At 39.5% G+C, this 13,527-nt stretch overlaps 1 protein-coding gene across 2 annotated transcripts in view; it reads right to left on the reverse strand.

Annotated features, from left to right (window-relative positions):
* SOAT1 (sterol O-acyltransferase 1) overlaps nucleotides 1-13,527 on the reverse strand; it is an 82,349-nt gene that overhangs the window by 67,710 nt on the left and 1,112 nt on the right. Inside the window, exon 2 of one of the 2 annotated variants that reach the window (XM_047076929.1) lies at nucleotides 11,542-11,632. The exons of the other annotated variant lie outside the window; for it this stretch is intronic. The gene's annotated coding sequence lies outside the window, so the exon portion shown is untranslated. The remainder of the gene's footprint in view (nucleotides 1-11,541; nucleotides 11,633-13,527) is intronic. 2 annotated transcript variants of the gene reach the window in all.

Consider the following 13,527-nt stretch of genomic DNA (forward strand, 5'->3'; position numbering starts at 1 on the left):
GACAAAAGAAGTGAACAAAGCAGGCAACCCTGTACCTTTTTAGACAAAGAAACAATGTGTGAAGAACTGACAAGACAAAAGGGCTTGGACTTGAGGTAGTAAATTAGTGAAGTAACAAGGTTTGTTAAACAGCCTTCTCAGTTTGATCGAAAAGAAAAAGGAAAGGACCCAAATAAATAAAATCAAGAATGAAAGAGGAGAGATCACAACACAGCAGAAATAAAAACAATAATAAGAGAATATTATGAGCAGTTATATGCCAATAAAATGGGCAATATGGAAGAAATCAACAAATTTCTAGAAACATATACACTACCAAAACTGAAACAGGAAGAAATAGAAAATTTGAACAGACCCATAACCAGTAAGGAAATCGAGTTAGTAATCAAAAATCTCCCAAAAAACAAGAGTCTAGGACCAGGTGGCTTTCCAGGGGAATTCTACCAAACATTTAAGGAAGAGTTAACACCTATTCTCTTGAAACTGTTCTAAAAAATAGAAAAGGAAGGAAAACTTCCAAACTCTTTCTATGAAGCCAGCATTACCTTCATTCCAAAACGAGACAGAGACCCCACTAAAAAGGAGACTATAGACCAATTTCCATGATGAACATGGATGCAAAAATCCTCAACAAGATATTAGCCAACCAGCTCCAACAATTATTCACCACGACCAAGTGGGATTTATACCTGGGATGCAGGGATGGTTCAGTATCTGCAAAACAACGTGATTCATCACATCAATTAAACAAAGGACAAGAACCATATGATCCTCTCAATAGATGCAGAGAAAGCATGTGACAAAATACAGCATCCTTTCTTGATAAAACCCCTCAAGAAAGTAGGGATAGAAGGATCATACCTCGAGATTACAAAAGCCATATATTAACGACTCAAAGCTAATATCATCCTCAATGGGGAAAAACTGGGAGCTTTCCCCCTAAGGGCAGGAACAAGGGATGTCCACTCTCACCCTGTTATTCAACATAGTATTGGAAGTCTTAGCCTCTGCAATCAGACAACACAAAGAAATAAAAGGCATCCAAATCGGCCAGGAGGAGGTCAAACTTTCACTCTTCACAGATGACATGATACTCTACGTGGAAAACCCTAAAGATTCCACCAAAAAATTGCTAGAATTGATTCATGAATTCAGCAAAGTTGCAGAATATAAATCAACATACAGAAATCGGTTGCATTCCTATACACCAACAATGAAGCAACAACAGAAAGAGAAATCAAGAAATCGATCCCATTTACAGTTGCACCAAAAACCATAAAATACCTAGGAATAAATAGAACCAAAGAGGTGAAAAACCTATACACTGAAAACTATAGAAAGCTGATGAAAGAAGTTGAAGACACAAAAAAATGGAAAAAGATTCCATGCTCCGGAATAGAAAGAACAAATATTGTTAAAATGTCAATACTACCCAAAGCAATCTACATATTCAATGCAATCCCTACCAAAATAACACCAGCATTATTCACAGAACTAGAACAAACAATCCTAAAATTTGTATAGAACCAGAAAAGACCCTTGAATAGCCAAAGCAATCTTGAATAAGAAAACCAAAGCAGGTGGCATCACAATCCCAGACTCCAAGCTATACTACAAAGCTATAATCAAGACATTATGGTACTGGCACGAGAAGAGACACTCAGATCAATGGAACAGAACAGAGAACCCAGAAATGGACCCACAAACATATGGCCAACTAATCTTTGACAAAGCAGGAAAGAATATCCAATGGAGTAAAGACAGTCTCTTCAGCAAGTGGTGCTGGGAAAACTGGACAGCAACACGCAGAAGAATGAATCTGGACCACTTTCTTACACCCTACACAAAAATAAACTCAAAATGGATGAAAGACCTAAATGTAAGACAGAAAGCCATCAATATCCTCGAGGAGAAAGCAGGCAAAAACCTCTTTCATCTTGGCCACAGCAACTTCTTACTCAACACGTCTCCAGAGGCAAGGGAAACAAAAGCAAAAATGAACTACTGGGACCTCATCAACATAAAAAGCTTCTGCACAGCGAAGGAAACAATCAGCAACACTAAAAGGCAACCGACAGAATGGGAGAGGATATTTGCAAACAACATATCAGATAAAGGGTTAGTATCCAAAATCTATAAAGAACTTATCAAACTCAAAAAACAAATAGTCCAGTGAAGAAATGGGCAAAAGACATGAATAGACACTTCTCCAAAAAAGACATCCAGATGGCCAACCGACACATGAAAAAATTGCTCCACATCACTCATCATCAAGGAAATACAAATCAAAACCACAATGAGATACCACCTCACCCCTGTCAGAATGGCTAACATTAACAACTCAGGCAACAACACATGTTGGTGAGGATGCAGAGAAAGAGGATCTCTTTTGCACTGTTGGTGGGAATGCAAGCTGATGCAGCCACTTTGAGAATAGCACGGAGGTTCCTCAAAAAATTAAAAACAGAACTACCCTACGACCAGCAATTGCACTACTAGGTATTTATCCAAGGGATACAGATACGCTGTTTTGAAGGGACACATGCGCCCCTATGTTTATAGCAGCACTATCAACAATAGCCAAAGTATGGAAAGAGCCCAAATGTCCATCGATGGATGAATGCATAAAGAAGATGTAATATATATATATACAACGGTGGATTACTCGGCAATCAAAAAGAATGAAATCTTGCCATTTGCAACTACATGGATGAACTGGAGGGGATTATGCTAAGTGAAATTAGTCAGAGAAAGATAAATATCCTATGACTTCACTCATATGAGGACTTTAAGAGAGAAAACAGACGAACATAAGGGAAGGGAAACAAAAATAATATAAAAACAGGGAGGGAGACAAAACAGAAGAGACTCATAAATATGGAGAACAAACAGAGGGTTACTGGAGGGGGTGTGGGAGGGGGGATGGGCTAAATGGGTAAGGAGTGTTAAGGAATCTACTCCTGAAATCATTGTTGCACTATATGCTAACTAATTTGGATGTAAACTAAAAAAAATAAAATTAATAAAAAAATTAAATTAAATTAAAAAATAAACTTAAAAAAAAACAGCCTTCTCAGCCCTAAATTCCTTGGTGATAGGGATGCCTTCTACCCTCCTAGTACAGGGAGGATACCTTTCACATGGTATCCTCTGTTTTCAGAGGTCTGTTTTCAGGCAGATAAAAGAGGGTTGGAGTGTCTTCCTTGCACTGGATGTTAAGTAACTTTAATTCAAAATAATCAATATGCCAAAGTGGCACATTCTGGGATGGCATATTTGCTCCCCTTCACTTTAAAGTATCTGGCTTAAGCAAATGTCACAGGATTACCATATTTAGGAGAGGTAGAAAATGACATTCTCTTCCTTTGGTTTTACCTTCATCATGGGTAAGCATTTTCTGAGTACAACATACTATAAAAAATTTAAAGAAATTAGTCCTTAAAAAAATAATAGGTTTCAAAGGCCCTTATTTAAACAAAGCCCCATTTTTTTTTTTTTTTTGGAGAGAGAGAGAAAGAGCGCGCGCGCGGGAGGGGCAGAGAGCAAGGGAGACACAGAATCTGAAGCAGGCTCCAGGCTCTGAGCTGTCAGCACAGGGCCTGACCCGGGGCTCGAACCCACAAACCACAAGATCATGACCTAGGCCAAAATCAAGAGATGGTTGCTAAACCAGCTGAGCCAGCCAGGTGCCCCACAAAAACCCCATCTGTAAAGAACAATTTAGTTGAACAAGGCAGATGCATATGAAAAATTAAGAATTAAATAACAGAAGGTAAGTACACAGACGCCACAAAGTAGGGTACACTTAACATCAAGGGGCACCTGGGTGGCTTAGTAGGTTAGGCGTCTGATTATTGATTTCAGCTCAGGTCACGATCTCATGATTCATGAGACTGAGCCCTGCATCAGGCTCTGTGCTGAACAGCGTGTAGTCTGTTTAGGACACACTCTCTCTCTCTCTCTCTCTCTCTCTCTCTCTCTCTCAGTCCCTCCCCTGCTCTCTCTTTCTCAAAAATAAATAAACATAAAAAAAAAGTCAAGTCAATGGTAAAAACAATACCTGAAATTCAGAGACAGAAGAGATCATTAAGAGATGAAAGTTTTCGGGGCGCCTGGGTGGCGCAGTCGGTTAAGCGTCCGACTTCAGCCAGGTCACGATCTCGCGGTCCGTGAGTTCGAGCCCCGCATCGGGCTCTGGGCTGATGGCTCAGAGCCTGGAGCCTGTTTCCGATTCTGTGTCTCCCTCTCTCTGCCCCTCCCCCGTTCATGCTCTGTCTCTCTCTGTCCCAAAAATAAATAAACGTTGAAAAAAAAAATTAAAAAAAAAAAAAAAAAAAAAAAAGAGATGAAAGTTTTCATAGAAAAGGTATTTGAACGGAGTCCTAAAGGATGAGAACAGAGCACTCTATGGATGGGAAAGGATTAAAACAAGGTCCTTATAAGATGTGTTAGAGATCATAAATTGATCAGACTACTTTACTAGAGGACAGGAAACAAGCTCTTGTTGAGTATCTAAAAGTTCAAGGACACTGCTGGGTGCTTTAAGTTTTTTCATCCAATCTTCATAGCTCTGCAAAAAAGATATTATTAATCGCAGTTCACATAAGAAAAAATAAGGCTCAGAGTAGTACTGTCAACGCCCTCTGTGCATACACCAGAAACATACCTATAGTAGAACGAGTTGAGTTTATTAAGAATGTGCACGAAGGGAAACTGTGGGGAATCTCAGAATACCAGAAATGACTTAAGATTTGGGACTTGGCTAGATGATTTTTGGAAAAGTCCAAAGAGGTAGGGGTTGACTCTGGCTTGGGTGCAGTCAGAAAGCAGAACAATGTTATGATCAGTAGATCAACAAATCTTCTCCACAGAGAGGCTAAAGCTATAACCAGTAGAGCAGCAACAATCATTCACATTAGCCTGGAGAGGGGGGTGGTAGAAATTTTATGACTTGGACGATGTTCACATTTTGTCTAGGTTAAGACAGGATTATAGCATGTTGTTTCTGTCTTGATCCACCACGATCACAGAGTAGCCTTGCCTGATGCTGACATTCAGTGAAATTGTCTGTGGTCGACAGAAGGACACCAAGAAGACCTAGATGGTAAATGCCAGGCTTGCCCACAACATCACGGCCTTGTTGACAGTATCAGCACAGCTCTGGGATGCCAAGGCTTTCCTTCTCTTCCCAGTAACTTGCCCAGGACCACACAGGGCCAGATTTTAACCTGGGTCAGATCCAAACCACAAACATCATTAACTATCTGCATGGTTTTTTTAAGTCGGTAACAGAGAAATGTGATGAGGGAAAAGACTAGAAAGGAGAGCTAAACTATAAAGGCCTAAGAAACGAGCACTTATTTTTCAGTTAGGCAGTGGTAAGCCCATTCTAAACACTGAAAAATATGATCAAAGTCAAATTTTAGGCAGATCAACACAGTACAAGGTTAACTCCAAAGCAGTATTTTACTGTGTTTTCCTTAATGTGAAGCAAAAAGAAAAACAAAGTACTTATTTTTAAAGCTTTATATTTTTAAATTCTAATATTACGGCCTTTCTAAACTTTTATGTTACAATGTCCTTTCCCGTACAAAATGCAGTACATGGAGAGTTTGATTGTTTTCTTAAATATCACTGCTCAGCAACGTAAAAATCTGGCTAATCTAGATCAATTTCCTTCTAATTTTTTCAGAAATCAAATAAATGAAACAAAATTATGGAACAGCAGATGAATACATGAAGTAGAAATTTTAGGAGACCCATAAGAGCCAATTCAGAGGAACCTAGGAAAGAGGTCAGGGCAACTGATGAATTTAATTAAAAGTGCTTTGTGTTAACAGTGACAGAGGAAGCCAGAGGGCATCCAACTCTCCAACAGAGAGATCAGAGAAGAACTGACCACTGGGGGATGCCCTCAGAGTGAGACATCAGGAAGTAGAAAAGAAATCAGTGGGCATTTGGGTGGCTCAGTCAGTTAAGCATCCGACTCTTGGCTTCAGTTCAGGTCATCTCATGGTTTCGTGGGTTTGAGCCCCATATCTGTGATGACAGTGCAGAGTCTGCTCGGGATTCTCCCTCTTTCTCTGCCCTCCCCTGCTCATGCTGTCTCTGTCTCTCTCAAAATAAATAAATAACCTTACAAAAGGGGGGGGGGGACAGGGAGAAAAGAAATCAGGGAGGAAAACAACATAGATAGAAAGATCCAAGGGGCACCTGGGTGGCTCAGTCAGTTAAGGGTCTAATTCTTGGTTTCAGCTCAGGTCATGATCTCATGGTTCGTGAGTTTGAGTCCCACATCAGGTTCTGTACTGACAGTGTGGTGCCTGTTTGGGATTCTCTCTCCCTCTCTCTCTGCCCCTCCTTCACTTGCTCTCTCTTAAAATAAATAAACTTAAAAAAAATTAAAGAAAATAAACACCTTTATGTATCCTACTCAGCAAGATCTATGACAATTGTTCTTAATCGAGACTAGGGAGGGGTGCCCTAGATTTCTAGGGTATGCAAAAACTTCAATTATTTCAATAACTGAAATAAATAATTACACATTTTATTACATAAAGCAAGCTGTACAGGATGGCTAAAACAATGCTACTGTGCTTTTGGCCGAGACTATCAATTCACTGAGAAATCAATTCTCAAGCTGATTAAAAGCACTAAATAAGAGGTGAAAAAAATACTAAAACAAGTTGACAAATGCTGCTTAAAAAGCCAAAACAAAAAACAAAAAAACTTAAGCCTGGATACCCTACAGAATAATGAAAACATTACTAAAAGAGTTCTTGGTAAGGAGACCAGGGGCCAACAACCATTAGGTTGTTCTTCCGGGTTACTAGAGAAGAAAGCTTTACTTCAAAAGCGAAAGCACAGGTACGAAGTCTGTACAATTATTCTGCCACAATTTAAATCTTATTAAAATATTAATACTTATTAAAGTATTAAAATAAATACTTATTTTAGAAGTGAGCCCAAGAAGAAAAGTGTTTACATAACAAAATCTTTGTATCCTAATCCACACGAACTTCTTTGGCCTTGATTTCCCCTACTTAGCAGAAGTGAGAACTACGAAGGCACAGGATTTGACATCTGTACCCCAAGAAGTAGTTTACACGCCTGCTCCGTCATATCACGGTATCCTCGCTAAATCCTCCAACCTCTCTGGAACCTGTTTCTTCATCTAGAAAATGAAGATAAATACTACTGCACAGAGCGATAACAAAAGAAGATAATACACACTAAAGTGCCATCATTATTCACAACCACGTTTGAAAATTAACTAAGTAATCTGATACGCACATATCTACCTCCTGTATGCTAAATGGCAGTCAAACATTAAGCCACATCATCCCTCAAATTCTAGTGTTTGCTTTTATGATGTACCGGATGAGGGTAAACAAAGGGCCATATTTATCTACCTTCTCAAATGCAGCTCAAGTACCGTGTGGCTTCTAAGAAAACATTAACAAATTGTATTACTGTCATACATACAGATGTTAGGAAAGATAAATCACTTAAAATGGCTCACCTCAACGTTGATCAAATCCTCAGATCATGTAAATCATAAGATTATGAGGGGATATCTGAATCTCACTCACTCCCCCCATCTCTCCCCACCGCTAATTTTTCCACACTTCTTTAACTTCAACATCCACGTACACAGATCCATCCAATACCCTGGGCCGCCAGCTCCCTGACTTCCTCCCGTCTCCAACAAGCTGTTCTCGTGTTCCAGTCATACCTTCCCCTTGACCTCACTGTTAACCAACAACTGTACCATGTCCATAATTCTGATTTCCAGCAGGTGAACTACTGATGGTCCCTCCAATGCCATTCTTCTCACGGCCTTACCTATCTCAGTTAATGGTTAATGGTCTTCCCCATTTTAGTCTTTGCCCAGATTTTAAACAAAGCCGAGGAGCCACCCTCAATTCTTTACTTTCCCTTACCCAATCCAGCAGCACGTCCATTTTAGGCTGCCCTCAAAATAAATGCCCAACTCCGATGTCTTCTCACCACATCCTCCACCTCTACCAGAGTCGAAGTCACTGTCTCATCTCACTGTAGCCTCCTAACTGGTCTTTCTCCATTTTCTCCTTTCTGGTCTACTTCTTTTTTTAACATAGTACTCAGATTAATCCTTTTAAGGTTAAGTCAGAGCAAGTCACTCCCCTGATCAAAACCCTTCAAACACTGAATTTTGTTCCAACTCCTCACCATTGTCTAATAACTCTTCCATGTTCTGCCACTCACTCCCTGCCCCTCCCCTGCACCCTCAACTTCCCACAACCCTTTCACTTGCTCTGCTCTAGTGACTCTGGCCTTCTGCTGTTCCCGGAATAAGCCACAGCATTCCTACTCACAGGCCTTTGCTATTTCCTTTGCCTGGACTATCTCCCTCAAATACAAGGCTTTCTCCTTCACTTCATTTAAGTTCTCTGCTCAAACATCCCCTCCCTGGGGTCTCCCCTGTCTACCTTAACTAAACGCTCTTGCACCGTATTACTCTCTTATCCCTTACCTTCCTTTACTTTCCTTCAGAGCACTTACTGCCCAACACATTATAGTGTTTATTGTCTATCAACCCACAAGACGACAATCCCCATGAAAAGAATTTTGTCTTGTTCACTATTTTATCCAAGTATCTAGAACCATGCCTGGCACATACACTGCACTTAATACACATTTTTTAAGTGAATAAAGTGTTACCAAGTATTTTCACATGTGTTAAGGAAATGAAATAACTGGTGCACCTGGCTGGATCAGTCAGTAGAGCACGTGACTCTTAATGTCAGGGTCGTGAGTTTAAGCCCCACACTGGGCATGGAGCCTACTTAAAAAAAAACAAAAAGGGGCGCCTGGGTGGCTCAGTCGGTTGAGCGTCCGACTTTAGCTCAGGTCACAATCTCGCGGTCCGTGAGTTCGAGCCCCGCATCGGGCTCTGGGCTGATGGCTCAGAGCCCGGAGCCTGCTTCCGATTCTGTGTCTCCCTCTCTCTCTGCCCCTCCCCCGTTCATGCTGTGTCTCTCTCTGTCTCGAAAATAGATAAACGTTAAAAAAAAAAAAAAGTGCTGAATAAATAAATACTACTTAAAAAAATAAAGAGGAAATGAAGGAACTGAAACAAACGTCCACTTCCTATGTCCTGAAGTGATCATTAAACAAACAGCAAGAAAGCTGAAATGGTGTTCACTTTTATCTCTAACTTTACCTATTAACACCAAAAGATAAATATAAAAGTTAATGAGGGCATTTACCTAACTTGGGATTTAAATTATATATTTATATATAAATATACATAAAAATGGGGCACCTGGGTGGCTCAGTCGGTTAAGCATCCGACTTCGGCTCGGGTCATGATCTCACAGTTTGTGGGTTCGAGCCCCACATCGGGATCTGTGCTGACAGCTCAGAGCCTGGAGCCTGCTTTGGATTCTGTGTCCCTCTCTCTTTCCGCCCCACCCCTGCTTGTGCTCTGTCTCTCTCTTTCAAAAACGAATAAACATTTTTTAAAAAAAATTTTAATTAAATAAATAAAAATAAACATACATAAAAATGATCTGTTCTAGAGCTCAGGATTCTTCATCAGCAACTGCTATTCAGGACCCAATTCTACACTCAGGTTGTCTAAGAAACAATTTGCCGACAAATGCCATGCCCTTTGCTCCACTGGAAAATCTCTTAAACTTGAGATTATCCTCCTGAAGTGATTCAAATAATTAGAAAAATATTATTAATAATGGTTAGTAAGTTTCCTTTAGTGGGTAGTTACTATCTGCTATGCTCTCTGATAAGACTTTTTGTACATTACCTCCTTTAATCCTAACAATAACCCTAGGAAATAGGTAATCCTGGCGGCATCCTCAACCAGAAAAGGGCAGTGACTGCCGGAAGCATAACTATAGATGACAGTAAAGAAAAAAAAAAAACTTTTAAAAGTTTTTAAGGAATCAACATTAAAAATGAGAGCAAGAACAGGTCTTTCAGTGTAGGATCAAACGGGTTAGGTTTCTAATAAGTCCCTAAATCATCACTGTGTCAAAGCAGACCTTCAAGTTCATGCTCTAATGACCCTGGTGCACCTTAAAAAGGCTATGTTAGTTTAAACACAGAAGGCAAGAAGAAAGCTTTTTAATTTGCATTGAAAAAAATGTGTTAAAAAAGATAGAAAAAGGAAAAAAATGTGTTTCTGACACTTGAAAGTATACACCAACTATGTGAAAATTCATGTAGATAGATTAAGTATCTCTTTCTACAGTGATGGTAGATAAATGTGTTATAATAATACAGAGGTCTACCCCATTACCCTGTGTATATATACACACACACACACACACACACACACACGCACGAGAAGGTATAACAACCATTTAGGGAAGTCAAACAAATCCTCACAGAGGAAATGATATTAAAGCCAGAGTTGAAAGAAAAAACAGAAGTTCCAATGTATCAAAACAGGATGGGAAGAAGAGAGCATTCTACGATAAGCATGGACAAGTAGAGACCTTGGTGACAGATTCACTATTTCAAGTATTTTATTGAGGTCTACTGCAGTACCAAGCCCTGGGATACAAAGATGACTCTAACAGCCTGTGCCCTCAAGGACTAAAAATCTAGCGATTTTTAAATTATAACATAATTATAACATAATTATAACACCCAGTGATATTATAGAACAGTAGTAGCTGAGATGCACAGAGTATTAAGGAAATACAGGCCTGGCGCCCAACAGGACTTAGGGGCCATCAGGAAAGGTCTCCTGAAAAAAGTAAAATCTAGGTTAAATCTTAAAGGAAGAGAAGGAATAATGCTGGAGCATGAAAGGACAAGAACAAAAGGTCAAGGGCCCTGAGGGCTGATTAGAAAGAGTTTCCAACTTACAAAAACAAGGAGCTGCAGGGGTTTTTAAACAACAGGGTGGGGAGGCTGGCAGGCTCAGCGAGCGAAGCAGGTCACTCTTGACCTCGGGATTGTGAGTTCAAGCCCCTGGTTGCATGCAGAGACTACTTTTTCAAAAACATTTAAAATATATACATAAAAAAGAAACAGGAAGGTGACTTCATATTTGTCTTTCAGTAAGATAATTCAGACACCAATGTAGAAGATGAGAGACTGGCAGAGAGAACAGTTAGTACACACACACACAAAAAGATAAAGGCCTGAAATCAGGCTCAAACGGCAGGTGATGATTAAATGAATAAATGATTTCAAGAAATTAGAGATAAGGGAGATAAATCTACAAACATTAAGCTGAGGCATTGATGATATCCAGGTGGCTACATCCAGAAGGCATCCAGAAATGTAGATCCAGAGATTTGTAATTTGGCTAAGGTTATGGGTGTACCATTGAGATAAGTGACTACAGAAGAGAAAGGAGAGGGTAAGTTCAGCATGATGTGCCTGTGGGTCAGCCCAGTGACAATGAAAAGCAGGCAGGTGAACATACAAGTCGAGACTGGAGACAGAGATCTGGATTCATCGGTGGCAGCAGCTATGGCCAAAGCACAGGAAGGAAATCACCCAGGGAGAGACCATAAATCAAGGTACCTGGGAGGAGACACCTAGCAGGCTGTCAGAAGAGCGTGCAACTCTTGATCTCCAGGTCGTGGGTTCAAGCTCCACGCTGGGTGCAGAGATTCTTAAAAAAAAAAAAAAAAAAAAAAAAAAATTAGTAATAAACTTAAAAAAAAAAAATTACCCAGGAAACATCAAAGCTAACATTTACCTAACACTTACTATGGTTCCTTTAATCCTCACAACAATCTATGCAGTAGATACTATTATCCCATTTTACAGGTGATTAAGCCATTTTCCCGGTGATTAAGCCATTTTCCCAATATTATAAGGTACCTAAAGAACAGTGAAAAGGCCTAGGAGAGATTAGAGAACCAGAAGCAAGTAATATTAGAAACCCAGTTAGAAGATTCAAGAAGTAATCTGATCAATATCATGGAAAATTCAAGTAAGACCCAAAAAAAAGAAAAAAAAAAAAAGAAGGAAATAAAAAAAAAGGAGGGTTGGACACAGGAAATTTCACAATTTGGGGACATTAATAGCTACAATTTACTTGTATGGTTCATTTCAAGGACAAAGAAATCTATTGGGTTGGGCTGCAAAATGAGTTGAGGAAGTAAAGGCAGTGATCACAAGACTAGTCTCTCAAGAGGTCTAGCCATAAAGGAACCAGGAACTAATGTTTACTAAGCCAGTAACATTTAGTGCTGGGTAGCAGGGCAGGTGCGATGAACCTCATCTCATCTCATTGAACACTTGCATTTTAAAAGATACAAAAGATTCAGAAACCCTATGAAACTTGTTCAAAGTCACACCACCAGTAAGTGTCAATGGAAACATTTACACTGAGGTGACAAAGAGCTGACCAGATAGCTATTTCAAAATACCACAAAGAGACTAGACACTATTTCTTAAGAATCCAATCTGTGCATTGATTTCATAATGTTCAGTGTCATCATATCTAATTTGCCTTAAGAAAGGAAAACAGAAAAAAATTGATTTAAGAAACAAACGAACCATGTTGGAAAGAATGGCAACTTTAGCCTGCCTGCAGTGTTCCTATTATAAAGCTTTCAGAGGCACCTGGGTGGCTCAGTGGGTTAAGTGTCTGACTCTTGATTTCTCCTCAGGTCATGATCTCATGGTTCCTGAGGTCGAACCCCCGCATCCAGCTCTGCACTGACAGTACAGAGCCTGCTTGGGATTCTCTCTTCCTCTCTGTCTGTCCCTCCCATGCTCACTCTTTGTCCCTCTTAAAATAAATAAATAAACATTATTTTTTTTTAATAAATAAGGCTTTCAAAAGAACCTATAAATCTATAAAACAAATAGAATGTGACCAACTTTGCTATGTCACTCTCACATTCAGTGGAGAAAAAGAGAACAATTGCAGATAAATTTACAATTCAAAACGTAAAGTTTCTCCCCCTTCCCTCCAAGCAAAGGTTTACCCAAGTACAACCTTACAACACTTCTATAGCAAAGAACTACGTCATTAAGCCAGTTGGCTACACTAAGGAACCCACATAAATTCTCATTCACACTTGTATGGTCAATATAATCATTTATCCTATGTTGATAAATTTCAGAGGAAAAAAAGTTGTTAACTGGCCTTTATTAAAAAAACTTTTCCTATTTCCTTCCCTAAGGAAACAAGCACTATTATGTAATTAATATTTCCCATTGAAAACTTCCTTCCTCTGTTCTCCAGCTCATTTGTTCTTTCATTGTGCCACAGGTGCTAGACCAGACTCTGATAATTCAGACATAAACAAGATACACTAGCCCAGGCTTCATGAAATGTTCATGCTAGCAGAGGAAACAAAGTATCTAAGTAACAAACATATTACACTTGATGATTAACTGCTAAGGAAAACAGAGTAGTATGACAGCTTAATAGAGATAGGTTTTCTGAAATGACACTTGAGAAATGTGTTGGATTTGGGGAAAGGAGAGAATGGCACATTAGAGGTGAAGAAAACCCCTATAAGACTAGAAGACCGTAAAGAGAAAGAGGCT

This window comes from Lynx rufus, unplaced genomic scaffold (genome assembly GCF_022079265.1).
Source record: "Lynx rufus isolate CCGP_SWC_20201006 ecotype Redwood Valley unplaced genomic scaffold, mLynRuf1.p SCAF_15, whole genome shotgun sequence".
Taxonomy (NCBI): domain Eukaryota; kingdom Metazoa; phylum Chordata; class Mammalia; order Carnivora; family Felidae; genus Lynx; species Lynx rufus.